The 24,418-nt window shown below is 39.3% G+C and overlaps 31 non-coding genes across 31 annotated transcripts; all 31 read right to left on the bottom strand.

The window, feature by feature from the left end:
• Positions 1-4,317: 4,317 nt before the first annotated feature.
• Positions 4,318-4,429, bottom strand: trnal-caa (transfer RNA leucine (anticodon CAA)). Its single transcript has 2 exons — positions 4,392-4,429; positions 4,318-4,363 (listed from the first exon to the last, which is right to left on the bottom strand). It is a non-coding gene; the product is annotated as a tRNA-Leu (tRNA).
• A 546-nt stretch (positions 4,430-4,975) lies between these two features.
• trnal-caa (transfer RNA leucine (anticodon CAA)) lies at positions 4,976-5,087 on the bottom strand. The gene is made up of 2 exons: positions 5,050-5,087; positions 4,976-5,021 (listed from the first exon to the last, which is right to left on the bottom strand). It is a non-coding gene; the product is annotated as a tRNA-Leu (tRNA).
• Positions 5,088-5,633: 546 nt separating this feature from the next.
• trnal-caa (transfer RNA leucine (anticodon CAA)) lies at positions 5,634-5,745 on the bottom strand. Its single transcript has 2 exons — positions 5,708-5,745; positions 5,634-5,679 (listed from the first exon to the last, which is right to left on the bottom strand). It is a non-coding gene; the product is annotated as a tRNA-Leu (tRNA).
• Positions 5,746-6,291: 546 nt separating this feature from the next.
• On the bottom strand, positions 6,292-6,403 carry trnal-caa (transfer RNA leucine (anticodon CAA)). Its single transcript has 2 exons — positions 6,366-6,403; positions 6,292-6,337 (listed from the first exon to the last, which is right to left on the bottom strand). It is a non-coding gene; the product is annotated as a tRNA-Leu (tRNA).
• A 546-nt stretch (positions 6,404-6,949) lies between these two features.
• trnal-caa (transfer RNA leucine (anticodon CAA)) lies at positions 6,950-7,061 on the bottom strand. Its single transcript has 2 exons — positions 7,024-7,061; positions 6,950-6,995 (listed from the first exon to the last, which is right to left on the bottom strand). It is a non-coding gene; the product is annotated as a tRNA-Leu (tRNA).
• A 546-nt stretch (positions 7,062-7,607) lies between these two features.
• On the bottom strand, positions 7,608-7,719 carry trnal-caa (transfer RNA leucine (anticodon CAA)). The gene is made up of 2 exons: positions 7,682-7,719; positions 7,608-7,653 (listed from the first exon to the last, which is right to left on the bottom strand). It is a non-coding gene; the product is annotated as a tRNA-Leu (tRNA).
• Positions 7,720-8,265: 546 nt separating this feature from the next.
• Positions 8,266-8,377, bottom strand: trnal-caa (transfer RNA leucine (anticodon CAA)). Its single transcript has 2 exons — positions 8,340-8,377; positions 8,266-8,311 (listed from the first exon to the last, which is right to left on the bottom strand). It is a non-coding gene; the product is annotated as a tRNA-Leu (tRNA).
• Positions 8,378-8,923: 546 nt separating this feature from the next.
• trnal-caa (transfer RNA leucine (anticodon CAA)) lies at positions 8,924-9,035 on the bottom strand. The gene is made up of 2 exons: positions 8,998-9,035; positions 8,924-8,969 (listed from the first exon to the last, which is right to left on the bottom strand). It is a non-coding gene; the product is annotated as a tRNA-Leu (tRNA).
• Positions 9,036-9,401: 366 nt separating this feature from the next.
• On the bottom strand, positions 9,402-9,513 carry trnal-caa (transfer RNA leucine (anticodon CAA)). Its single transcript has 2 exons — positions 9,476-9,513; positions 9,402-9,447 (listed from the first exon to the last, which is right to left on the bottom strand). It is a non-coding gene; the product is annotated as a tRNA-Leu (tRNA).
• A 546-nt stretch (positions 9,514-10,059) lies between these two features.
• trnal-caa (transfer RNA leucine (anticodon CAA)) lies at positions 10,060-10,171 on the bottom strand. Its single transcript has 2 exons — positions 10,134-10,171; positions 10,060-10,105 (listed from the first exon to the last, which is right to left on the bottom strand). It is a non-coding gene; the product is annotated as a tRNA-Leu (tRNA).
• A 546-nt stretch (positions 10,172-10,717) lies between these two features.
• trnal-caa (transfer RNA leucine (anticodon CAA)) lies at positions 10,718-10,829 on the bottom strand. Its single transcript has 2 exons — positions 10,792-10,829; positions 10,718-10,763 (listed from the first exon to the last, which is right to left on the bottom strand). It is a non-coding gene; the product is annotated as a tRNA-Leu (tRNA).
• A 546-nt stretch (positions 10,830-11,375) lies between these two features.
• On the bottom strand, positions 11,376-11,487 carry trnal-caa (transfer RNA leucine (anticodon CAA)). The gene is made up of 2 exons: positions 11,450-11,487; positions 11,376-11,421 (listed from the first exon to the last, which is right to left on the bottom strand). It is a non-coding gene; the product is annotated as a tRNA-Leu (tRNA).
• A 546-nt stretch (positions 11,488-12,033) lies between these two features.
• On the bottom strand, positions 12,034-12,145 carry trnal-caa (transfer RNA leucine (anticodon CAA)). Its single transcript has 2 exons — positions 12,108-12,145; positions 12,034-12,079 (listed from the first exon to the last, which is right to left on the bottom strand). It is a non-coding gene; the product is annotated as a tRNA-Leu (tRNA).
• A 668-nt stretch (positions 12,146-12,813) lies between these two features.
• On the bottom strand, positions 12,814-12,925 carry trnal-caa (transfer RNA leucine (anticodon CAA)). The gene is made up of 2 exons: positions 12,888-12,925; positions 12,814-12,859 (listed from the first exon to the last, which is right to left on the bottom strand). It is a non-coding gene; the product is annotated as a tRNA-Leu (tRNA).
• Positions 12,926-13,291: 366 nt separating this feature from the next.
• Positions 13,292-13,403, bottom strand: trnal-caa (transfer RNA leucine (anticodon CAA)). The gene is made up of 2 exons: positions 13,366-13,403; positions 13,292-13,337 (listed from the first exon to the last, which is right to left on the bottom strand). It is a non-coding gene; the product is annotated as a tRNA-Leu (tRNA).
• Positions 13,404-13,949: 546 nt separating this feature from the next.
• On the bottom strand, positions 13,950-14,061 carry trnal-caa (transfer RNA leucine (anticodon CAA)). The gene is made up of 2 exons: positions 14,024-14,061; positions 13,950-13,995 (listed from the first exon to the last, which is right to left on the bottom strand). It is a non-coding gene; the product is annotated as a tRNA-Leu (tRNA).
• A 546-nt stretch (positions 14,062-14,607) lies between these two features.
• trnal-caa (transfer RNA leucine (anticodon CAA)) lies at positions 14,608-14,719 on the bottom strand. The gene is made up of 2 exons: positions 14,682-14,719; positions 14,608-14,653 (listed from the first exon to the last, which is right to left on the bottom strand). It is a non-coding gene; the product is annotated as a tRNA-Leu (tRNA).
• Positions 14,720-15,265: 546 nt separating this feature from the next.
• On the bottom strand, positions 15,266-15,377 carry trnal-caa (transfer RNA leucine (anticodon CAA)). Its single transcript has 2 exons — positions 15,340-15,377; positions 15,266-15,311 (listed from the first exon to the last, which is right to left on the bottom strand). It is a non-coding gene; the product is annotated as a tRNA-Leu (tRNA).
• Positions 15,378-15,923: 546 nt separating this feature from the next.
• On the bottom strand, positions 15,924-16,035 carry trnal-caa (transfer RNA leucine (anticodon CAA)). The gene is made up of 2 exons: positions 15,998-16,035; positions 15,924-15,969 (listed from the first exon to the last, which is right to left on the bottom strand). It is a non-coding gene; the product is annotated as a tRNA-Leu (tRNA).
• Positions 16,036-16,581: 546 nt separating this feature from the next.
• On the bottom strand, positions 16,582-16,693 carry trnal-caa (transfer RNA leucine (anticodon CAA)). Its single transcript has 2 exons — positions 16,656-16,693; positions 16,582-16,627 (listed from the first exon to the last, which is right to left on the bottom strand). It is a non-coding gene; the product is annotated as a tRNA-Leu (tRNA).
• Positions 16,694-17,239: 546 nt separating this feature from the next.
• On the bottom strand, positions 17,240-17,351 carry trnal-caa (transfer RNA leucine (anticodon CAA)). The gene is made up of 2 exons: positions 17,314-17,351; positions 17,240-17,285 (listed from the first exon to the last, which is right to left on the bottom strand). It is a non-coding gene; the product is annotated as a tRNA-Leu (tRNA).
• Positions 17,352-17,897: 546 nt separating this feature from the next.
• On the bottom strand, positions 17,898-18,009 carry trnal-caa (transfer RNA leucine (anticodon CAA)). The gene is made up of 2 exons: positions 17,972-18,009; positions 17,898-17,943 (listed from the first exon to the last, which is right to left on the bottom strand). It is a non-coding gene; the product is annotated as a tRNA-Leu (tRNA).
• Positions 18,010-18,555: 546 nt separating this feature from the next.
• On the bottom strand, positions 18,556-18,667 carry trnal-caa (transfer RNA leucine (anticodon CAA)). The gene is made up of 2 exons: positions 18,630-18,667; positions 18,556-18,601 (listed from the first exon to the last, which is right to left on the bottom strand). It is a non-coding gene; the product is annotated as a tRNA-Leu (tRNA).
• Positions 18,668-19,213: 546 nt separating this feature from the next.
• Positions 19,214-19,325, bottom strand: trnal-caa (transfer RNA leucine (anticodon CAA)). The gene is made up of 2 exons: positions 19,288-19,325; positions 19,214-19,259 (listed from the first exon to the last, which is right to left on the bottom strand). It is a non-coding gene; the product is annotated as a tRNA-Leu (tRNA).
• Positions 19,326-19,872: 547 nt separating this feature from the next.
• On the bottom strand, positions 19,873-19,984 carry trnal-caa (transfer RNA leucine (anticodon CAA)). Its single transcript has 2 exons — positions 19,947-19,984; positions 19,873-19,918 (listed from the first exon to the last, which is right to left on the bottom strand). It is a non-coding gene; the product is annotated as a tRNA-Leu (tRNA).
• A 545-nt stretch (positions 19,985-20,529) lies between these two features.
• Positions 20,530-20,641, bottom strand: trnal-caa (transfer RNA leucine (anticodon CAA)). Its single transcript has 2 exons — positions 20,604-20,641; positions 20,530-20,575 (listed from the first exon to the last, which is right to left on the bottom strand). It is a non-coding gene; the product is annotated as a tRNA-Leu (tRNA).
• Positions 20,642-21,187: 546 nt separating this feature from the next.
• Positions 21,188-21,299, bottom strand: trnal-caa (transfer RNA leucine (anticodon CAA)). The gene is made up of 2 exons: positions 21,262-21,299; positions 21,188-21,233 (listed from the first exon to the last, which is right to left on the bottom strand). It is a non-coding gene; the product is annotated as a tRNA-Leu (tRNA).
• A 546-nt stretch (positions 21,300-21,845) lies between these two features.
• trnal-caa (transfer RNA leucine (anticodon CAA)) lies at positions 21,846-21,957 on the bottom strand. Its single transcript has 2 exons — positions 21,920-21,957; positions 21,846-21,891 (listed from the first exon to the last, which is right to left on the bottom strand). It is a non-coding gene; the product is annotated as a tRNA-Leu (tRNA).
• Positions 21,958-22,504: 547 nt separating this feature from the next.
• trnal-caa (transfer RNA leucine (anticodon CAA)) lies at positions 22,505-22,616 on the bottom strand. The gene is made up of 2 exons: positions 22,579-22,616; positions 22,505-22,550 (listed from the first exon to the last, which is right to left on the bottom strand). It is a non-coding gene; the product is annotated as a tRNA-Leu (tRNA).
• Positions 22,617-23,164: 548 nt separating this feature from the next.
• On the bottom strand, positions 23,165-23,275 carry trnal-caa (transfer RNA leucine (anticodon CAA)). The gene is made up of 2 exons: positions 23,238-23,275; positions 23,165-23,210 (listed from the first exon to the last, which is right to left on the bottom strand). It is a non-coding gene; the product is annotated as a tRNA-Leu (tRNA).
• Positions 23,276-23,819: 544 nt separating this feature from the next.
• On the bottom strand, positions 23,820-23,931 carry trnal-caa (transfer RNA leucine (anticodon CAA)). Its single transcript has 2 exons — positions 23,894-23,931; positions 23,820-23,865 (listed from the first exon to the last, which is right to left on the bottom strand). It is a non-coding gene; the product is annotated as a tRNA-Leu (tRNA).
• Positions 23,932-24,418: the final 487 nt, after the last annotated feature.

Here is a 24,418-nt window from a genome sequence, read left to right as displayed (position 1 = left end):
ATAAACAGTAAGATTGTTATTCATGCCGGCGCTAATGATGTTCGACTTCCCAGTCGGAGATCACTAAAAATAACTTTAAAGAGGTGTGTGAACTTGCAAGCACAATGTCAGACACTGTAATATGCTCTGGTCCCCTCCCTGCTTACCGTGGTGATGAGATGCATAGCAGATTGTCATCACTCAATGGCTGGATGTCTAAGTGGTGCCCACAGAATAACATAGGTTATATAGACAATTGGACGAGCTTTTGGGGCAGACCTGACCTGTTTAAAAGAGATGCGTCTTCATCCCTCCTGGGGTGGCGCCACTCTTCTGTCTAGAAATATGGCAAATAGTCTTAGTGTTTATACTTGACTAACTGGGGCCCAGGTCAGGAAGCAGACAGACTGGCTAAACCGACCGTCTGCTAGCTGCCTCCCATCACAGAGGTCAGTTAATTCTCAGCACATAGAGACTCTTTCACCTAGATATCACACTATAGAGACTGTGTCTGTTCCCCGAACTAGAAAATACAAAAAACGTCCAAACCAAGTTAAGGTTAACAATTTAATTGAGGTTCAACAAATAAAAAACAAATGCAATATGGATAAACAAATTATAAAGATTGGCTTATTAAATATCAGATCCATTTCTACGAAAACACTTTTTGTAAATAATATGATAACTGATCATAATATAGATGTGCTCTGCTTGACAGAAACCTGGCTAAAACCTGATGATTACATTATTTTAAATGAGTCCACCCCCCAAGATTATTGTTATAAACACGAGCCGCGTCTAAAAGGCAAAGGGGGAGGAGTTGCTTCAATTTATAATAACGTTTTCAGGATTTCTCAGAGGGCAGGCTTCAAGTATAACTCGTTTGAAGTAATGGTGCTTCATATAACATTATCCAGAGAAACCAATGTTAATGATAAATCCCCTGTTATGTTTGTACTGGCTACTGTATACAGGCCACCAGGGCACCATACAGACTTTATTAAAGAGTTTGGTGATTTTACATCTGAGTTAGTTCTGGCTGCAGATAAAGTTTTAATAGTTGGTGATTTTAATATCCATGTCGATAATGAAAAAGATGTATTGGGATCAGCATTTATAGACATTCTGAACTCTATTGGTGTTAGACAACACGTTTCAGGACCTACTCATTGTCGAAATCATACTCTAGATTTAATACTGTCACATGGAATTGATGTTGATAGTGTTGAAATTATTCAGCCAAGTGATGATATCTCAGATCATTATTTAGTTCTGTGTAAACTTCATATAGCCAAAATTGTAAATTCTACTTCTTGTTACAAGTATCGAAGAACCATCACTTCTACCACAAAAGACTGCTTTTTAAGTTATCTTCCAGATGTATCCGAATTCCTTAGCATATCCAAAACCTCAGAACAACTTGATGATGTAACAGAAACTATGGACTCTCTCTTTTCTAGCACTTTAAATACAGTTGCTCCTTTACGCTTAAGAAAGGTTAAGGAAAACAGTTTGACACCATGGTATAATGAGCATACTCGCACCCTAAAGAGAGCAGCCCGAAAAATGGAGCGCAGCTGGAGGAAAACAAAACTAGAGGTATTTCGTATTGCTTGGCGGGAAAGTAGCATATCCTACCGAAAAGCATTAAAAACTGCTAGATCTGATTACTTTTCTTCTCTTTTAGAAGAAAACAAACATAACCCCAGGTATTTATTCAATACAGTGGCTAAATTAACGAAAAATAAAGCCTCAACAAGTGTTGACATTTCCCAACGCCACAGCAGTAATGACTTTATGAACTACTTTACTTCTAAAATCGATACTATTAGAGATAAAATTGCAGCCATTCAGCCGTCAGCTACAGTTTCGCATCAGACAGTGCACTATAGACCCCCTGAGGAACAGTTCCACTCATTCTCTACTATAGGAGAGGAAGAATTGTATAAACTTGTTAAATCATCTAAACTTACAACATGTATGTTAGACCCTATACCATCTAAGCTCTTAAAAGAGGTGCTTCCAGAAGTCATAGGTCCTCTTCTGACTATTATTAATTCCTCATTGTTATTAGGACATGTCCCCAAAACCTTCAAACTGGCTGTTATTAAGCCTCTCATAAAAAAGCCACAACTTGACCCCAGAGAACTAGTTAATTATAGACCAATCTCGAATCTCCCTTTTCTGTCCAAGATACTAGAAAAGGTGGTATCCTCACAATTATATTCCTTCTTGGAGAAAAATGGTATATGTGAGGATTTCCAGTCAGGATTTAGACCGTATCATAGTACTGAAACTGCTCTCCTTAGAGTTACAAATGATCTGCTCTTATCATCTGATCGTGGGTGTATCTCTCTATTAGTTTTATTGGATCTTAGTGCTGCGTTTGACACAATTGACCACAACATTCTTTTGCATAGACTTGAACACTTTGTTGGCATCAGTGGAAGTGCATTAGCATGGTTTAAATCGTACTTATATGACCGCCATCAGTTCGTAGCAGTGAATGAAGATGTATCATATCAATCACAAGTGCAGTATGGAGTACCTCAAGGCTCAGTTCTAGGGCCGCTACTCTTCACGCTTTATATGTTACCCTTGGGAGATATCATCAGGAAACATGGTGTTAGCTTTCACTGTTATGCTGATGATACGCAGCTCTATATTTCCTCGCAGCCCGGTGAAACACACCAATTTGAAAAACTAATGGAATGCATAGTCGATATAAAAAATTGGATGACGAGTAATTTCTTACTGCTAAATTCAGAAAAAACAGAGGTGTTAATCATAGGGCCTAAAAACTCTACTTGTAATAACCTAGAACACTGTCTAAGACTTGATGGTTGCTCTGTCAATTCTTCGTCATCAGTTAGGAACCTAGGTGTGCTACTTGATCGCAATCTTTCCTTAGAAAGCCACGTTTCTAGCATTTGTAAAACTGCATTTTTCCATCTCAAAAATATATCTAAATTACGGCCTATGCTCTCAATGTCAAATGCAGAAATGTTAATCCATGCATTTATGACTTCAAGGTTAGACTACTGTAATGCTTTATTGGGTGGTTGTTCTGCACGCTTGGTAAACAAACTACAGCTAGTCCAAAATGCAGCAGCAAGAGTTCTTACTAGAACCAGGAAGTATGACCATATTAGCCCGGTCCTGTCCACACTGCACTGGCTCCCTATCAAACATCGTATAGATTTTAAAATATTGCTTATTACTTATAAAGCCCTGAATGGTTTAGCACCTCAGTATTTGAATGAGCTCCTTTTACATTATACTCCGTTACGTCCGCTACGTTCTCAAAACTCAGGCAATTTGATAATACCTAGAATATCAAAATCAACTGCGGGCGGCAGATCCTTTTCCTATTTGGCGCCTAAACTCTGGAATAACCTACCTAACATTGTTCGGGAGGCAGACACACTCTTGCAGTTTAAATCTAGATTAAAGACCCATCTCTTTAACCTGGCATACACATAACATACTAATATGCTTTTAATATCCAAATCCGTTAAAGGATTTTTAGGCTGCATTAATTAGGTAAACTGGAACCGGAACACTTCACATAACACCGTACTTTCTACATCATTAGAAGAATGGCATCTACGCTAATATTTGTCTGTTTCTCTCTTGTTCCGAGGTCACCGTGGCCACCAGATCCAGTCTGTGTCCAGATCAGAGGGTCACTGCAGTCACCCGGATCCAGTACGTATCCAGACCAGATGGTGGATCAGCACCTAGAAAGGACCTCTACATCCCTGAAAGACAACGGAGACCAGGACAACTAGAGCCCCAGATACAGATCCCCTGTAAAGACCTTGTCTCAGAGGAGCACCAGGACAAGACCACAGGAAACAGATGATTCTTCTGCACAATCTGACTTTGCTGCAGCCTGGAATTGAACTACTGGTTTTCGTCTGGTCAGAGGAGAACTGGCCCCCCAACTGAGCCTGGTTTCTCCCAAGGTTTTTTTCTCCATTCTGTCACCGATGGAGTTTCGGTTCCTTGCCGCTGTCGCCTCTGGCTTGCTTAGTTGGGGTCACTTCATCTACAGCGACATCGTTGACTTGATTGCAAATTAAAACAGACACTATTTCAACTGAACAGAGATGACATCAATGAATTCAATGATGAACTGCCTTTAACTATCATTTTGCATTATTGAGACACTGTTTTCCAAATGAATGTTGTTCAGTGCTTTGGCGCAATGTATTTTGTTTAAAGCACTATATAAATAAAGGTGATTGATTGATTGAGAAGCTAAGTAAAGTGTCCAAACTGTAGAATTTACTCTCTAAACGTTGATTCCAAGTCAGCTGACTTCAAAAGAACCACTGTCAGAAGTGGGATTTGAACCCACGTCTCCATTTGGAGACCAGAAACCTCAGCAACTGAGAAGGGGGATGTGTCTTGAGTCTGGCGCCTTAGACCACTCGGCCATTCTGACACATTCAGCAAGTAGTTGAGGTGCAATTCTATCAGTTAAGTTGTTCAGATGGCATAATAAAGGATGTAAAATATATTATTTGTTGTCTCATAATTAATTCCATTTCTATTTCTAGTCTAGTCATTCCAAAAGAGCATTTGTCAGAAGTGTGAGTAGATCCTGCACCTCCATTGGGGAATCAGAAAACTCAGCAACTGAGAGGGGTGAAAATTCTTGAGTTTGGCGCCTTGGAGCACTGTGCCTTTTTGACATATTCACCCAAATAACTGAAGTGCAATTCTCACAGTGAAGTTGGTCAGATGGAAAAAATAAAGGATCCAAATATATATATTTTTGATTGTCTCATAATTAGTTACAATTGTATTTCTAGTCTGCTCACTACAAAAGAGTCTTTGTCAGAAGTCCGATTTGAATCCAAGGCTACATTTGGAGGCTGGAAAGGACAGTTTTATCACTAGAGTTGGTTAGAAGCGAAGGAAAGTGTCCAAACTGTAGAATTAAATCTCTAAACGTTGATTGCAAGTCAGTTGACTTCAAAAGAACCATTGTCAGAAGTGGAATTTGAACCCACGCCTCCATTTGGAGACCAGAAACCTCAGCAACTGAGAAGGGGGATGTGTCTTGAGTCTGGCGCCTTAGACCACTCGGCCATTCTGACATATTCCGCAAATAGTTGAGGTGAAATTCTATCAGTGAAGTTCTTCAGATGTCATAATAAAGGATGTAAAATATATTATTTGTTGTCTCATAATTAATTCCATTTCTATTTCTAGTCTAGTCATTCCAAAAGAGCATTTGTCAGAAGTGTGAGTAGATCCCGCACCTCCATTGGGGAATCAGAAAACTCAGCAACTGAGAGGGGTGAAAATTCTTGAGTTTGGCGCCTTGGAGCACTGTGCCTTTTTGACATATTCACCCAAATAACTGAAGTGCAATTCTCACAGTGAAGTTGGTCAGATGGAAAAAATAAAGGATCCAAATATATATATTTTTGATTGTCTCATAATTAGTTACAATTATATTTCTAGTCTGCTCACTACAAAAGAGTCTTTGTCAGAAGTCCGATTTGAACCCAAGGCTACATTTGGAGGCTGGAAAGGACAGTTTTATCACTAGAGCTGGTTAGAAGCGAAGCAAAGTGTCCAAACTGTAGAATTTACTCTCTAAACGTTGATTCCAAGTCAGTTGACTTCAAAAGATCCATTGTCAGAAGTGGGATTTGAACCCACGCCTCCATTTGGAGACCAGAAACCTCAGCAACTGAGAAGGGGGATGTGTCTTGAGTCTGGCGCCTTAGACCACTCGGCCATTCTGACATATTCTGCAAGTAGTTGAGGTGCAATTCTATCAGTGAAGTTGTTCAGATGGCATAATAAAGGATGTAAAATATATTATTTGTTGTCTCATAATTAATTCCATTTCTATTTCTAGTCTAGTCATTCCAAAAGAGCATTTGTCAGAAGTGTGAGTAGATCCCGCACCTCCATTGGGGAATCAGAAAACTCAGCAACTGAGAGGGGTGAAAATTCTTGAGTTTGGCGCCTTGGAGCACTGTGCCTTTTTGACATATTCACCCAAATAACTGAAGTGCAATTCTCACAGTGAAGTTGGTCAGATGGAAAAAATAAAGGATCCAAATATATATATTTTTGATTGTCTCATAATTAGTTACAATTGTATTTCTAGTCTGCTCACTACAAAAGAGTCTTTGTCAGAAGTCCGATTTGAATCCAAGGCTACATTTGGAGGCTGGAAAGGACAGTTTTATCACTAGAGCTGGTTAGAAGCGAAGGAAAGTGTCCAAACTGTAGAATTAAATCTCTAAACGTTGATTGCAAGTCAGTTGACTTCAAAAGAACCATTGTCAGAAGTGGGATTTGAACCCACGCCTCCATTTGGAGACCAGAAACCTCAGCAACTGAGAAGGGGGATGTGTCTTGAGTCTGGCGCCTTAGACCACTCTGCCATTCTGACATATTCCGTAAATAGTTGAGGTGAAATTCTATCAGTGAAGTTCTTCAGATGTCATAATAAAGGATGTAAAATATATTATTTGTTGTCTCATAATTAATTCCATTTCTATTTCTAGTCTAGTCATTCCAAAAGAGCATTTGTCAGAAGTGTGAGTAGATCCCGCACCTCCATTGGGGAATCAGAAAACTCAGCAACTGAGAGGGGTGAAAATTCTTGAGTTTGGCGCCTTGGAGCACTGTGCCTTTTTGACATATTCACCCAAATAACTGAAGTGCAATTCTCACAGTGAAGTTGGTCAGATGGAAAAAATAAAGGATCCAAATATATATATTTTTGATTGTCTCATAATTAGTTACAATTATATTTCTAGTCTGCTCACTACAAAAGAGTCTTTGTCAGAAGTCCGATTTGAACCCAAGGCTACATTTGGAGGCTGGAAAGGACAGTTTTATCACTAGAGCTGGTTAGAAGCGAAGCAAAGTGTCCAAACTGTAGAATTTACTCTCTAAACGTTGATTCCAAGTCAGCTGACTTCAAAAGATCCATTGTCAGACGTGGGATTTGAACCCACGCCTCCATTTGGAGACCAGAAACCTCAGCAACTGAGAAGGGGGATGTGTCTTGAGTCTGGCGCCTTAGACCACTCGGCCATTCTGACATATTCTACAAGTATTTGAGATGCAATTCTATCAGTGAAGTTGTTCAGATGGCATAATAAAGGATGTAAAATATATTATTTGTTGTCTCATAATTAATTCCATTTCTATTTCTAGTCTAGTCATTCCAAAAGAGCATTTGTCAGAAGTGTGAGTAGATCCCGCACCTCCATTGGGGAATCAGAAAACTCAGCAACTGAGAGGGGTGAAAATTCTTGAGTTTGGCGCCTTGGAGCACTGTGCCTTTTTGACATATTCACCCAAATAACTGAAGTGCAATTCTCACAGTGAAGTTGGTCAGATGGAAAAAATAAAGGATCCAAATATATATATTTTTGATTGTCTCCTAATTAGTTACAATTGTATTTCTAGTCTGCTCACTACAAAAGAGTCTTTGTCAGAAGTCCGATTTGAATCCAAGGCTACATTTGGAGGCTGGAAAGGACAGTTTTATCACTAGAGCTGGTTAGAAGCGAAGGAAAGTGTCCAAACTGTAGAATTAAATCTCTAAACGTTGATTGCAAGTCAGTTGACTTCAAAAGAACCATTGTCAGAAGTGGGATTTGAACCCACGCCTCCATTTGGAGACCAGAAACCTCAGCAACTGAGAAGGGGAATGTGTCTTGAGTCTGGCGCCTTAGACCACTCGGCCATTCTGACATATTCTGCGAATAGTTGAGGTGAAATTCTATCAGTGAAGTTCTTCAGATGTCATAATAAAGGATGTAAAATATATTATTTGTTGTCTCATAATTAATTCCATTTCTATTTCTAGTCTAGTCATTCCAAAAGAGCATTTGTCAGAAGTGTGAGTAGATCCCGCACCTCCATTGGGGAATCAGAAAACTCAGCAACTGAGAGGGGTGAAAATTCTTGAGTTTGGCGCCTTGGAGCACTGTGCCTTTTTGACATATTCACCCAAATAACTGAAGTGCAATTCTCACAGTGAAGTTGGTCAGATGGAAAAAATAAAGGATCCAAATATATATATTTTTGATTGTCTCATAATTAGTTACAATTGTATTTCTAGTCTGCTCACTACAAAAGAGTCTTTGTCAGAAGTCAGATTTGAACCCAAGGCTACATTTGGAGGCTGGAAAGGACAGTTTTATCACTAGAGCTGGTTAGAAGCGAAGCAAAGTTTCCAAACTGTAGAATTAAATCTCTAAACATTGATTGCAAGTCAGTTGACTTCAAAAGAACCACTGTCAGAAGTGGGATTTGAACCCACGCCTCCATTTGGAGACCAGAAACCTCAGCAACTGAGAAGGGGGATGTGTCTTGAGTCTGGCGCCTTAGACCACTCGGCCATTCTGACACATTCAGCAAGTAGTTGAGGTGCAATTCTATCAGTGAAGTTGTTCAGATGGCATAATAAAGGATGTAAAATATATTATTTGTTGTCTCATAATTAATTCCATTTCTATTTCTAGTCTAGTCATTCCAAAAGAGCATTTGTCAGAAGTGTGAGTAGATCCCGCACCTCCATTGGGGAATCAGAAAACTCAGCAAGTGAGAGGGGTGAAAATTCTTGAGTTTGGCGCCTTGGAGCACTGTGCCTTTTTGACATATTCACCCAAATAACTGAAGTGCAATTCTCACAGTGAAGTTGGTCAGATGGAAAAAATAAAGGATCCAAATATATATATTTTTGATTGTCTCATAATTAGTTACAATTGTATTTCTAGTCTGCTCACTACAAAAGAGTCTTTGTCAGAAGTCCGATTTGAATCCAAGGCTACATTTGGAGGCTGGAAAGGACAGTTTTATCACTAGAGCTGGTTAGAAGCGAAGGAAAGTGTCCAAACTGTAGAATTAAATCTCTAAACGTTGATTGCAAGTCAGTTGACTTCAAAAGAACCATTGTCAGAAGTGGGATTTGAACCCACGCCTCCATTTGGAGACCAGAAACCTCAGCAACTGAGAAGGGGGATGTGTCTTGAGTGTGGCGCCTTAGACCACTCGGCCATTCTGACATATTCCGCAAATAGTTGAGGTGAAATTCTATCAGTGAAGTTCTTCAGATGTCATAATAAAGGATGTAAAATATATTATTTGTTGTCTCATAATTAATTCCATTTCTATTTCTAGTCTAGTCATTCCAAAAGAGCATTTGTCAGAAGTGTGAGTAGATTGTCTCATAATTAGTTACAATTATATTTCTAGTCTGCTCACTACAAAAGAGTCTTTGTCAGAAGTCCGATTTGAACCCAAGGCTACATTTGGAGGCTGGAAAGGACAGTTTTATCACTAGAGCTGGTTAGAAGCGAAGCAAAGTGTCCAAACTGTAGAATTTACTCTCTAAACGTTGATTCCAAGTCAGCTGACTTCAAAAGATCCATTGTCAGAAGTGGGATTTGAACCCACGCCTCCATTTGGAGACCAGAAACCTCAGCAACTGAGAAGGGGGATGTGTCTTGAGTCTGGCGCCTTAGACCACTCGGCCATTCTGACATATTCTACAAGTAATTGAGATGCAATTCTATCAGTGAAGTTGTTCAGATGGCATAATAAAGGATGTAAAATATATTATTTGTTGTCTCATAATTAATTCCATTTCTATTTCTAGTCTAGTCATTCCAAAAGAGCATTTGTCAGAAGTGTGAGTAGATCCCGCACCTCCATTGGGGAATCAGAAAACTCAGCAACTGAGAGGGGTGAAAATTCTTGAGTTTGGCGCCTTGGAGCACTGTGCCTTTTTGACATATTCACCCAAATAACTGAAGTGCAATTCTCACAGTGAAGTTGGTCAGATGGAAAAAATAAAGGATCCAAATATATATATTTTTGATTGTCTCCTAATTAGTTACAATTGTATTTCTAGTCTGCTCACTACAAAAGAGTCTTTGTCAGAAGTCCGATTTGAATCCAAGGCTACATTTGGAGGCTGGAAAGGACAGTTTTATCACTAGAGCTGGTTAGAAGCGAAGGAAAGTGTCCAAACTGTAGAATTAAATCTCTAAACGTTGATTGCAAGTCAGTTGACTTCAAAAGAACCATTGTCAGAAGTGGGATTTGAACCCACGCCTCCATTTGGAGACCAGAAACCTCAGCAACTGAGAAGGGGAATGTGTCTTGAGTGTGGCGCCTTAGACCACTCGGCCATTCTGACATATTCTGCAAATAGTTGAGGTGAAATTCTATCAGTGAAGTTCTTCAGATGTCATAATAAAGGATGTAAAATATATTATTTGTTGTCTCATAATTAATTCCATTTCTATTTCTAGTCTAGTCATTCCAAAAGAGCATTTGTCAGAAGTGTGAGTAGATCCCGCACCTCCATTGGGGAATCAGAAAACTCAGCAACTGAGAGGGGTGAAAATTCTTGAGTTTGGCGCCTTGGAGCACTGTGCCTTTTTGACATATTCACCCAAATAACTGAAGTGCAATTCTCACAGTGAAGTTGGTCAGATGGAAAAAATAAAGGATCCAAATATATATATTTTTGATTGTCTCATAATTAGTTACAATTGTATTTCTAGTCTGCTCACTACAAAAGAGTCTTTGTCAGAAGTCAGATTTGAACCCAAGGCTACATTTGGAGGCTGGAAAGGACAGTTTCATCACTAGAGTTGGTTAGAAGCTAAGTAAAGTGTCCAAACTGTAGAATTTACTCTCTAAACGTTGATTCCAAGTCAGCTGACTTCAAAAGAACCACTGTCAGAAGTGGGATTTGAACCCACGTCTCCATTTGGAGACCAGAAACCTCAGCAACTGAGAAGGGGGATGTGTGTTGAGTCTGGCGCCTTAGACCACTCGGCCATTCTGACACATTCAGCAAGTAGTTGAGGTGCAATTCTATCAGTTAAGTTGTTCAGATGGCATAATAAAGGATGTAAAATATATTATTTGTTGTCTCATAATTAATTCCATTTCTATTTCTAGTCTAGTCATTCCAAAAGAGCATTTGTCAGAAGTGTGAGTAGATCCTGCACCTCCATTGGGGAATCAGAAAACTCAGCAACTGAGAGGGGTGAAAATTCTTGAGTTTGGCGCCTTGGAGCACTGTGCCTTTTTGACATATTCACCCAAATAACTGAAGTGCAATTCTCACAGTGAAGTTGGTCAGATGGAAAAAATAAAGGATCCAAATATATATATTTTTGATTGTCTCATAATTAGTTACAATTATATTTCTAGTCTGCTCACTACAAAAGAGTCTTTGTCAGAAGTCCGATTTGAACCCAAGGCTACATTTGGAGGCTGGAAAGGACAGTTTTATCACTAGAGCTGGTTAGAAGCGAAGCAAAGTGTCCAAACTGTAGAATTTACTCTCTAAACGTTGATTCCAAGTCAGTTGACTTCAAAAGATCCATTGTCAGAAGTGGGATTTGAACCCACGCCTCCATTTGGAGACCAGAAACCTCAGCAACTGAGAAGGGGGATGTGTCTTGAGTCTGGCGCCTTAGACCACTCGGCCATTCTGACATATTCTGCGAGTAGTTGAGGTGCAATTCTATCAGTGAAGTTGTTCAGATGGCATAATAAAGGATGTAAAATATATTATTTGTTGTCTCATAATTAATTCCATTTCTATTTCTAGTCTAGTCATTCCAAAAGAGCATTTGTCAGAAGTGTGAGTAGATCCCGCACCTCCATTGGGGAATCAGAAAACTCAGCAACTGAGAGGGGTGAAAATTCTTGAGTTTGGCGCCTTGGAGCACTGTGCCTTTTTGACATATTCACCCAAATAACTGAAGTGCAATTCTCACAGTGAAGTTGGTCAGATGGAAAAAATAAAGGATCCAAATATATATATTTTTGATTGTCTCATAATTAGTTACAATTGTATTTCTAGTCTGCTCACTACAAAAGAGTCTTTGTCAGAAGTCCGATTTGAATCCAAGGCTACATTTGGAGGCTGGAAAGGACAGTTTTATCACTAGAGCTGGTTAGAAGCGAAGGAAAGTGTCCAAACTGTAGAATTAAATCTCTATACGTTGATTGCAAGTCAGTTGACTTCAAAAGAACCATTGTCAGAAGTGGGATTTGAACCCACGCCTCCATTTGGAGACCAGAAACCTCAGCAACTGAGAAGGGGGATGTGTCTTGAGTCTGGCGCCTTAGACCACTCGGCCATTCTGACATATTCCGCAAATAGTTGAGGTGAAATTCTATCAGTGAAGTTCTTCAGATGTCATAATAAAGGATGTAAAATATATTATTTGTTTTCTCATAATTAATTCCATTTCTATTTCTAGTCTAGTCATATTCCGCAAATAGTTGAGGTGAAATTCTATCAGTGAAGTTCTTCAGATGTCATAATAAAGGATGTAAAATATATTATTTGTTGTCTCATAATTAATTCCATTTCTATTTCTAGTCTAGTCATTCCAAAAGAGCATTTGTCAGAAGTGTGAGTAGATCCCGCACCTCCATTGGGGAATCAGAAAACTCAGCAACTGAGAGGGGTGAAAATTCTTGAGTTTGGCGCCTTGGAGCACTGTGCCTTTTTGACATATTCACCCAAATAACTGAAGTGCAATTCTCACAGTGAAGTTGGTCAGATGGAAAAAATAAAGGATCCAAATATATATATTTTTGATTGTCTCATAATTAGTTACAATTGTATTTCTAGTCTGCTCACTACAAAAGAGTCTTTGTCAGAAGTCCGATTTGAATCCAAGGCTACATTTGGAGGCTGGAAAGGACAGTTTTATCACTAGAGCTGGTTAGAAGCGAAGGAAAGTGTCCAAACTGTAGAATTAAATCTCTAAACGTTGATTGCAAGTCAGTTGACTTCAAAAGAACCATTGTCAGAAGTGGGATTTGAACCCACGCCTCCATTTGGAGACCAGAAACCTCAGCAACTGAGAAGGGGGATGTGTCTTGAGTGTGGCGCCTTAGACCACTCGGCCATTCTGACATATTCCGCAAATAGTTGAGGTGAAATTCTATCAGTGAAGTTCTTCAGATGTCATAATAAAGGATGTAAAATATATTATTTGTTGTCTCATAATTAATTCCATTTCTATTTCTAGTCTAGTCATTCCAAAAGAGCATTTGTCAGAAGTGTGAGTAGATTGTCTCATACTTAGTTACAATTATATTTCTAGTCTGCTCACTACAAAAGAGTCTTTGTCAGAAGTCCGATTTGAACCCAAGGCTACATTTGGAGGCTGGAAAGGACAGTTTTATCACTAGAGCTGGTTAGAAGCGAAGCAAAGTGTCCAAACTGTAGAATTTACTCTCTAAACGTTGATTCCAAGTCAGCTGACTTCAAAAGATCCATTGTCAGAAGTGGGATTTGAACCCACGCCTCCATTTGGAGACCAGAAACCTCAGCAACTGAGAAGGGGGATGTGTCTTGAGTCTGGCGCCTTAGACCACTCGGCCATTCTGACATATTCTACAAGTAATTGAGATGCAATTCTATCAGTGAAGTTGTTCAGATGGCATAATAAAGGATGTAAAATATATTATTTGTTGTCTCATAATTAATTCCATTTCTATTTCTAGTCTAGTCATTCCAAAAGAGCATTTGTCAGAAGTGTGAGTAGATCCCGCACCTCCATTGGGGAATCAGAAAACTCAGCAACTGAGAGGGGTGAAAATTCTTGAGTTTGGCGCCTTGGAGCACTGTGCCTTTTTGACATATTCACCCAAATAACTGAAGTGCAATTCTCACAGTGAAGTTGGTCAGATGGAAAAAATAAAGGATCCAAATATATATATTTTTGATTGTCTCCTAATTAGTTACAATTGTATTTCTAGTCTGCTCACTACAAAAGAGTCTTTGTCAGAAGTCCGATTTGAATCCAAGGCTACATTTGGAGGCTGGAAAGGACAGTTTTATCACTAGAGCTGGTTAGAAGCGAAGGAAAGTGTCCAAACTGTAGAATTAAATCTCTAAACGTTGATTGCAAGTCAGTTGACTTCAAAAGAACCATTGTCAGAAGTGGGATTTGAACCCACGCCTCCATTTGGAGACCAGAAACCTCAGCAACTGAGAAGGGGAATGTGTCTTGAGTGTGGCGCCTTAGACCACTCGGCCATTCTGACATATTCTGCAAATAGTTGAGGTGAAATTCTATCAGTGAAGTTCTTCAGATGTCATAATAAAGGATGTAAAATATATTATTTGTTGTCTCATAATTAATTCCATTTCTATTTCTAGTCTAGTCATTCCAAAAGAGCATTTGTCAGAAGTGTGAGTAGATCCCGCACCTCCATTGGGGAATCAGAAAACTCAGCAACTGAGAGGGGTGAAAATTCTTGAGTTTGGCGCCTTGGAGCACTGTGCCTTTTTGACATATTCACCCAAATAACTGAAGTGCAATTCTCACAGTGAAGTTGGTCAGATGGAAAAAATAAAGGATCCAAATATATATATTTTTGATTGTCTCATAATTAGTTACAATTGTATTTCTAGTCTGCTCACTACAAAAGAGTCTTTGTCAGAAGTCAGATTTGAACCCAAGGCTACATTTGGAGGCTGGAAAGGACAGTTTCATCACTAGAGTTGGTTAGAAGCTAAGTAAAGTGTCCAAACTGTAGAATTTACTCTCTAAACGTTGATTCCAAGTCAGCTGACTTCAAAAGAACCACTGTCAGAAGTGGGATTTGAACCCACGTCTCCATTTGGAGACCAGAAACCTCAGCAACTGAGAAGGGGGATGTGTGTTGAGTCTGGCGCCTTAGACCACTCGGCCATTCTGACACATTCAGCAAGTAGTTGAGGTGCAATTCTATCAGTTAAGTTGTTCAGATGGCATAATAAAGGATGTAAAATATATTATTTGTTGTCTCATAATTAATTCCATTTCTATTTCTAGTCTAGTCATTCCAAAAGAGCATTTGTCAGAAGTGTGAGTAGATCCTGCACCTCCATTGGGGAATCAGAAAACTCAGCAACTGAGAGGGGTGAAAATTCTTGAGTTTGGCGCCTTGGAGCACTGTGCCTTTTTGACATATTCACCCAAATAACTGAAGTGCAATTCTCACAGTGAAGTTGGTCAGATGGAAAAAATAAAGGATCCAAATATATATATTTTTGATTGTCTCATAATTAGTTACAATTGTATTTCTAGTCTGCTCACTACAAAAGAGTCTTTGTCAGAAGTCCGATTTGAATCCAAGGCTACATTTGGAGGCTGGAAAGGACAGTTTTATCACTAGAGTTGGTTAGAAGCGAAGGAAAGTGTCCAAACTGTAGAATTAAATCTCTAAACGTTGATTGCAAGTCAGTTGACTTCAAAAGAACCATTGTCAGAAGTGGAATTTGAACCCACGCCTCCATTGGGAGACCAGAAACCTCAGCAACTGAGAAGGGGGATGTGTCTTGAGTCTGGCGCCTTAGACCACTCGGCCATTCTGACATATTCCGCAAATAATTGAGGTGAAATTCTATCAGTGAAGTTCTTAAGATGTCATAATAAAGGATGTAAAATATATTATTTGTTGTCTCATAATTAATTCCATTTCTATTTCTAGTCTAGTCATTCCAAAAGAGCATTTGTCAGAAGTGTGAGTAGATCCTGCACCTCCATTGGGGAATCAGAAAACTCAGCAACTGAGAGGGGTGAAAATTCTTGAGTTTGGCGCCTTGGAGCACTGTGCCTTTTTGACATATTCACCCAAATAACTGAAGTGCAATTCTCACAGTGAAGTTGGTCAGATGGAAAAAATAAAGGATCCAAATATATATATTTTTGATTGTCTCATAATTAGTTACAATTATATTTCTAGTCTGCTCACTACAAAAGAGTCTTTGTCAGAAGTCCGATTTGAACCCAAGGCTACATTTGGAGGCTGGAAAGGACAGTTTTATCACTAGAGCTGGTTAGAAGCGAAGCAAAGTGTCCAAACTGTAGAATTTACTCTCTAAACGTTGATTCCAAGTCAGTTGACTTCAAAAGATCCATTGTCAGAAGTGGGATTTGAACCCACGCCTCCATTTGGAGACCAGAAACCTCAGCAACTGAGAAGGGGGATGTGTCTTGAGTCTGGCGCCTTAGACCACTCGGCCATTCTGACATATTCTGCAAGTAGTTGAGGTGCAATTCTATCAGTGAAGTTGTTCAGATGGCATAATAAAGGATGTAAAATATATTATTTGTTGTCTCATAATTAATTCCATTTCTATTTCTAGTCTAGTCATTCCAAAAGAGCATTTGTCAGAAGTGTGAGTAGATCCCGCACCTCCATTGGGGAATCAGAAAACTCAGCAACTGAGAGGGGTGAAAATTCTTGAGTTTGGCGCCTTGGAGCACTGTGCCTTTTTGACATATTCACCCAAATAACTGAAGTGCAATTCTCACAGTGAAGTTGGTCAGATGGAAAAAATAAAGGATCCAAATATATATATTTTTGATTGTCTCATAATTAGTTACAATTGTATTTCTAGTCTGCTCACTACAAAAGAGTCTTTGTCAGAAGTCCGATTTGAATCCAAGGCTACATTTGGAGGCTGGAAAGGACAGTTTTATCACTAGAGCTGGTTAGAAGCGAAGGAAAGTGTCCAAACTGTAGAATTAAATCTCTAAACGTTGATTGCAAGTCAGTTGACTTCAAAAGAACCATTGTCAGAAGTGGGATTTGAACCCACGCCTCCATTTGGAGACCAGAAACCTCAGCAACTGAGAAGGGGGATGTGTCTTGAGTCTGGCGCCTTAGACCACTCGGCCATTCTGACATATTCCGCAAATAGTTGAGGTGAAATTCTATCAGTGAAGTTCTTCAGATGTCATAATAAAGGATGTAAAATATATTATTTGTTGTCTCATAATTAATTCCATTTCTATTTCTAGTCTAGTCATTCCAAAAGAGCATTTGTCAGAAGTGTGAGTAGATCCCGCACCTCCATTGGGGAATCAGAAAACTCAGCAACTGAGAGGGGTGAAAATTCTTGAGTTTGGCGCCTTGGAGCACTGTGCCTTTTTGACATATTCACCCAAATAACTGAAGTGCAATTCTCACAGTGAAGTTGGTCAGATGGAAAAAATAAAGGATCCAAATATATATATTTTTGATTGTCTCATAATTAGTTACAATTATATTTCTAGTCTGCTCACTACAAAAGAGTCTTTGTCAGAAGTCCGATTTGAACCCAAGGCTACATTTGGAGGCTGGAAAGGACAGTTTTATCACTAGAGCTGGTTAGAAGCGAAGCAAAGTGTCCAAACTGTAGAATTTACTCTCTAAACGTTGATTCCAAGTCAGTTGACTTCAAAAGATCCATTGTCAGAAGTGGGATTTGAACCCACGCCTCCATTTGGAGACCAGAAACCTCAGCAACTGAGAAGGGGGATGTGTCTTGAGTCTGGCGCCTTAGACCACTCGGCCATTCTGACATATTCTGCAAGTAGTTGAGGTGCAATTCTATCAGTGAAGTTGTTCAGATGGCATAATAAAGGATGTAAAATATATTATTTGTTGTCTCATAATTAATTCCATTTCTATTTCTAGTCTAGTCATTCCAAAAGAGCATTTGTCAGAAGTGTGAGTAGATCCCGCACCTCCATTGGGGTATCAGAAAACTCAGCAACTGAGAGGGGTGAAAATTCTTGAGTTTGGCGCCTTGGAGCACTGTGCCTTTTTGACATATTCACCCAAATAACTGAAGTGCAATTCCCACAGTGAAGTTGGTCAGATGGAAAAAATAAAGGATCCAAATATATATATTTTTGATTGTCTCATAATTAGTTACAATTGTATTTCTAGTCTGCTCACTAAAAAAGAGTCTTTGTCAGAAGTCAGATTTGAACCCAAGGCTACATTTGGAGGCTGGAAAGGACAGTTTCATCACTAGAGTTGGTTAGAGGCTAAGTAAAGTGTCCAAACTGTAGAATTTACTCTCTAAACGTTGATTCCAAGTCAGCTGACTTCAAAAGATCCATTGTCAGAAGTGGGATTTGAACCCACGCCTCCATTTGGAGACCAGAAACCTCAGCAACTGAGAAGGGGGATGTGTCTTGAGTCTGGCGCCTTAGACCACTCGGCCATTCTGACATATTCTGCAAGTAGTTGAGGTGCAATTCTATCAGTGAAGTTCTTCAGATGTCATAATAAAGGATGTAAAATATATTATTTGTTGTCTCATAATTAATTCCATTTCTATTTCTAGTCTAGTCATTCCAAAAGAGCATTTGTCAGAAGTGTGAGTAGATCCCGCACCTCCATTGGGGAATCAGAAAACTCAGCAACTGAGAGGGGTGAAAATTCTTGAGTTTGGCGCCTTGGAGCACTGTGCCTTTTTGACATATTCACCCAAATAACTGAAGTGCAATTCTCACAGTGAAGTTGGTCAGATGGAAAAAATAAAGGATCCAAATATATATATTTTTGATTGTCTCATAATTAGTTACAATTGTATTTCTAGTCTGCTCACTACAAAAGAGTCTTTGTCAGAAGTCCGATTTGAACCCAAGGCTACATTTGGAGGCTGGAAAGGACAGTTTTATCACTAGAGCTGGTTAGAAGCGAAGGAAAGTGTCCAAACTGTAGAATTTACTCTCTAAACGTTGATTCCAAGTCAGTTGACTTCAAAAGATCCATTGTCAGAAGTGGGATTTGAACCCACGCCTCCATTTGGAGACCAGAAACCTCAGCAACTGAGAAGGGGGATGTGTCTTGAGTCTGGCGCCTTAGACCACTCGGCCATTCTGACATATTCTGCAAGTAGTTGAGGTGCAATTCTATCAGTGAAGTTGTTCAGATGGCATAATAAAGGATGTAAAATATATTATTTGTTGTCTCATAATTAATTCCATTTCTATTTCTAGTCTAGTCATTCCAAAAGAGCATTTGTCAGAAGTGTGAGTAGATCCCGCACCTCCATTGGGGAATCAGAAAACTCAGCAACTGAGAGGGGTGAAAATTCTTGAGTTTGGCGCCTTGGAGCACTGTGCCTTTTTGACATATTCACCCAAATAACTGAAGTGCAATTCTCACAGTGAAGTTGGTCAGATGGAAAAAATAAAGGATCCAAATATATATATTTTTGATTGTCTCATAATTAGTTACAATTGTATTTCTAGTCTGCTCACTACAAAAGAGTCTTTGTCAGAAGTCAGATTTGAACCCAAGGCTACATTTGGAGGCTGGAAAGGACAGTTTTATCACTAGAGCTGGTTAGAAGCGAAGCAAAGTGTCCAAACTGTAGAATTAAATCTCTAAACGTTGATTGCAAGTCAGTTGACTTCAAAAGAACCATTGTCAGAAGTGGGATTTGAACCCACGCCTCCATTTGGAGACCAGAAACCTCAGCAACTGAGAAGGGGGATGTGTCTTGAGTCTGGCGCCTTAGACCACTCGGCCATTCTGACATATTCTGCAAAGTAGTTGAGGTGAAATTCTATCAGTGAAGTTCTTCAGATGTCATAATAAAGGATGTAAAATATATTATTTGTTGTCTCATAATTAATTCCATTTCTATTTCTAGTCTAGTCATTCCAAAAGAGCATTTGTCAGAAGTGTGAGTAGATCCCGCACCTCCATTGGGGTATCAGAAAACTCAGCAACTGAGAGGGGTGAAAATTCTTGAGTTTGGCGCCTTGGAGCACTGTGCCTTTTTGACATATTCACCCAAATAACTGAAGTGCAATTCTCACAGTGAAGTTGGTCAGATGGAAAAAATAAAGGATCCAAATATATATATTTTTGATTGTCTCATAATTAGTTACAATTGTATTTCTAGTCTGCTCACTAAAAAAGAGTCTTTGTCAGAAGTCAGATTTGAACCCAAGGCTACATTTGGAGGCTGGAAAGGACAGTTTCATCACTAGAGTTGGTTAGAGGCTAAGTAAAGTGTCCAAACTGTAGAATTTACTCTCTAAACGTTGATTCCAAGTCAGCTGACTTCAAAAGATCCATTGTCAGAAGTGGGATTTGAACCCACGCCTCCATTTGGAGACCAGAAACCTCAGCAACTGAGAAGGGGGATGTGTCTTGAGTCTGGCGCCTTAGACCACTCGGCCATTCTGACATATTCTGCAAGTAGTTGAGGTGCAATTCTATCAGTGAAGTTGTTCAGATGGCATAATAAAGGATGTAAAATATATTATTTGTTGTCTCATAATTAATTCCATTTCTATTTCTAGTCTAGTCATTCCAAAAGAGCATTTGTCAGAAGTGTGAGTAGATCCCGCACCTCCATTGGGGTATCAGAAAACTCAGCAACTGAGAGGGGTGAAAATTCTTGAGTTTGGCGCCTTGGAGCACTGTGCCTTTTTGACATATTCACCCAAATAACTGAAGTGCAATTCCCACAGTGAAGTTGGTCAGATGGAAAAAATAAAGGATCCAAATATATATATTTTTGATTGTCTCATAATTAGTTACAATTGTATTTCTAGTCTGCTCACTAAAAAGAGTCTTTGTCAGAAGTCAGATTTGAACCCAAGGCTACATTTGGAGGCTGGAAAGGACAGTTTCATCACTAGAGTTGGTTAGAGGCTAAGTAAAGTGTCCAAACTGTAGAATTTACTCTCTAAACGTTGATTCCAAGTCAGCTGACTTCAAAAGATCCATTGTCAGAAGTGGGATTTGAACCCACGCCTCCATTTGGAGACCAGAAACCTCAGCAACTGAGAAGGGGGATGTGTCTTGAGTCTGGCGCCTTAGACCACTCGGCCATTCTGACATATTCTACAAGTAATTGAGATGCAATTCTATCAGTGAAGTTGTTCAGATGGCATAATAAAGGATGTAAAATATATTATTTGTTGTCTCATAATTAATTCCATTTCTATTTCTAGTCTAGTCATTCCAAAAGAGCATTTGTCAGAAGTGTGAGTAGATCCCGCACCTCCATTGGGGAATCAGAAAACTCAGCAACTGAGAGGGGTGAAAATTCTTGAGTTTGGCGCCTTGGAGCACTGTGCCTTTTTGACATATTCACCCAAATAACTGAAGTGCAATTCTCACAGTGAAGTTGGTCAGATGGAAAAAATAAAGGATCCAAATATATATATTTTTGATTGTCTCCTAATTAGTTACAATTGTATTTCTAGTCTGCTCACTACAAAAGAGTCTTTGTCAGAAGTCCGATTTGAATCCAAGGCTACATTTGGAGGCTGGAAAGGACAGTTTTATCACTAGAGCTGGTTAGAAGCGAAGGAAAGTGTCCAAACTGTAGAATTAAATCTCTAAACGTTGATTGCAAGTCAGTTGACTTCAAAAGAACCATTGTCAGAAGTGGGATTTGAACCCACGCCTCCATTTGGAGACCAGAAACCTCAGCAACTGAGAAGGGGAATGTGTCTTGAGTCTGGCGCCTTAGACCACTCGGCCATTCTGACATATTCTGCAAATAGTTGAGGTGAAATTCTATCAGTGAAGTTCTTCAGATGTCATAATAAAGGATGTAAAATATATTATTTGTTGTCTCATAATTAATTCCATTTCTATTTCTAGTCTAGTCATTCCAAAAGAGCATTTGTCAGAAGTGTGAGTAGATCCCGCACCTCCATTGGGGAATCAGAAAACTCAGCAACTGAGAGGGGTGAAAATTCTTGAGTTTGGCGCCTTGGAGCACTGTGCCTTTTTGACATATTCACCCAAATAACTGAAGTGCAATTCTCACAGTGAAGTTGGTCAGATGGAAAAAATAAAGGATCCAAATATATATATTTTTGATTGTCTCATAATTAGTTACAATTGTATTTCTAGTCTGCTCACTACAAAAGAGTCTTTGTCAGAAGTCAGATTTGAACCCAAGGCTACATTTGGAGGCTGGAAAGGACAGTTTTATCACTAGAGCTGGTTAGAAGCGAAGCAAAGTGTCCAAACTGTAGAATTAAATCTCTAAACATTGATTGCAAGTCAGTTGACTTCAAAAGAACCACTGTCAGAAGTGGGATTTGAACCCACGCCTCCATTTGGAGACCAGAAACCTCAGCAACTGAGAAGGGGGATGTGTCTTGAGTCTGGCGCCTTAGACCACTCGGCCATTCTGACACATTCAGCAAGTAGTTGAGGTGCAATTCTATCAGTGAAGTTGTTCAGATGGCATAATAAAGGATGTAAAATATATTATTTGTTGTCTCATAATTAATTCCATTTCTATTTCTAGTCTAGTCATTCCAAAAGAGCATTTGTCAGAAGTGTGAGTAGATCCCGCACCTCCATTGGGGAATCAGAAAACTCAGCAACTGAGAGGGGTGAAAATTCTTGAGTTTGGCGCCTTGGAGCACTGTGCCTTTTTGACATATTCACCCAAATAACTGAAGTGCAATTCTCCACAGTGAAGTTGGTCAGATGGAAAAAATAAAGGATCCAAATATATATATTTTTGATTGTCTCATAATTAGTTACAATTGTATTTCTAGTCTGCTCACTACAAAAGAGTCTTTGTCAGAAGTCCGATTTGAACCCAAGGCTACATTTGGAGGCTGGAAAGGACAGTTTTATCACTAGAGTTGGTTAGAAGGCTAAGAAAGTGTCCAAACTGTAGAATTACTCTCTAAACGTTGATTCCAAGTCAGCTTGACTTCAAAAGATCCATTGTCAGAAGTGGGATTTGAACCCACGCCTCCATTTGGAGACCAGAAACCTCAGCAACTGAGAAGGGGGATGTGTCTTGAGTCTGGCGCCTTAGACCACTCGGCCATTCTGACATATTCTGCAAGTAATTGAGATGCAATTCTATCAGTGAAGTTGTTCAGATGGCATAATAAAGGATGTAAAATATATTATTTGTTGTCTCATAATTAATTCCATTTCTATTTCTAGTCTAGTCATTCCAAAAGAGCATTTGTCAGAAGTGTGAGTAGATCCCGCACCTCCATTGGGGAATCAGAAAACTCAGCAACTGAGAGGGGTGAAAATTCTTGAGTTTGGCGCCTTGGAGCACTGTGCCTTTTTGACATATTCACCCAAATAACTGAAGTGCAATTCTCACAGTGAAGTTGGTCAGATGGAAAAAATAAAGGATCCAAATATATATATTTTTGATTGTCTCATAATTAGTTACAATTGTATTTCTAGTCTGCTCACTACAAAAGAGTCTTTGTCAGAAGTCCGATTTGAATCCAAGGCTACATTTGGAGGCTGGAAAGGACAGTTTTAATCACTAGAGCTGGTTAGAAGCGAAGGAAAGTGTCCAAACTGTAGAATTTAAATCTCTAAACGTTGATTGCAAGTCAGTTGACTTCAAAAGAACCATTGTCAGAAGTGGGATTTGAACCCACGCCTCCATTTGGAGACCAGAAACCTCAGCAACTGAGAAGGGGATGTGTCTTGAGTCTGGCGCCTTAGACCACTCGGCCATTCTGACATATTCTGCAAGTAGTTGAGGTGCAATTCTATCAGTGAAGTTTTTCAGATGGCATAATAAAGGATGTAAAATATATTATTTGTTGTCTCATAATTAATTCCATTTCTATTTCTAGTCTAGTCATTCCAAAAGAGCATTTGTCAGAAGTGTGAGTAGATCCCGCACCTCCATTGGGGAATCAGAAAACTCAGCAACTGAGAGGGGTGAAAATTCTTGAGTTGGCGCCTTGGAGCACTGTGCCTTTTTGACATATTCACCCAAATAACTGAAGTGCAATTCTCACAGTGAAGTTGGTCAGATGGAAAAAATAAAGGATCCAAATATATATATTTTTGATTGTCTCATAATTAGTTACAATTGTATTTCTAGTCTGCTCACTACAAAAGAGTCTTTGTCAGAAGTCAGATTTGAACCAAGGCTACATTTGGAGGCTGGAAAGGACAGTTTCATCACTAGAGTTGGTTAGAGGCGAAGTAAAGTGTCCAAACTGTAGAATTAAATCTCTAAACGTTGATTGCAAGTCAGTTGACTTCAAAAGAACCATTGTCAGAAGTGGGATTTGAACCCACGCCTCCATTTGGAGACCAGAAACCTCAGCAACTGAGAAGGGGGATGTGTCTTGAGTCTGGCGCCTTAGACCACTCGGCCATTCTGACATATTCTGCAAGTAGTTGAGGTGCAATTCTATCAGTGAAGTTGTTCAGATGGCATAATAAAGGATGTAAAATATATTATTTGTTGTCTCATAATTAATTCCATTTCTATTTCTAGTCTAGTCATTCCAAAAGAGCATTTGTCAGAAGTGTGAGTAGATCCCGCACCTCCATTGGGGAATCAGAAAACTCAGCAACTGAGAGGGTGAAAATTCTTGAGTTTGGCGCCTTGGAGCACTGTGCCTTTTTGACATATTCACCCAAATAACTGAAGTGCAATTCTCACAGTGAAGTTGGTCAGATGGAAAAAATAAGGATCCAAATATATATATTTTTGATTGTCTCATAATTAGTTACAATTGTATTTCTAGTCTGCTCACTACAAAAGAGTCTTTGTCAGAAGTCCGATTTGAATCCCAAGGCTACATTTGGAGGCTGGAAAGGACAGTTTTTATCACTAGAGCTGGTTAGAAGCGAAGAAAGTGTCCAA

Source organism: Carassius auratus, unplaced genomic scaffold (assembly GCF_003368295.1).
Source record: "Carassius auratus strain Wakin unplaced genomic scaffold, ASM336829v1 scaf_tig00015223, whole genome shotgun sequence".
NCBI lineage: Eukaryota > Metazoa > Chordata > Actinopteri > Cypriniformes > Cyprinidae > Carassius > Carassius auratus.
This window is presented reverse-complemented; position numbering and strand designations above follow the sequence as displayed.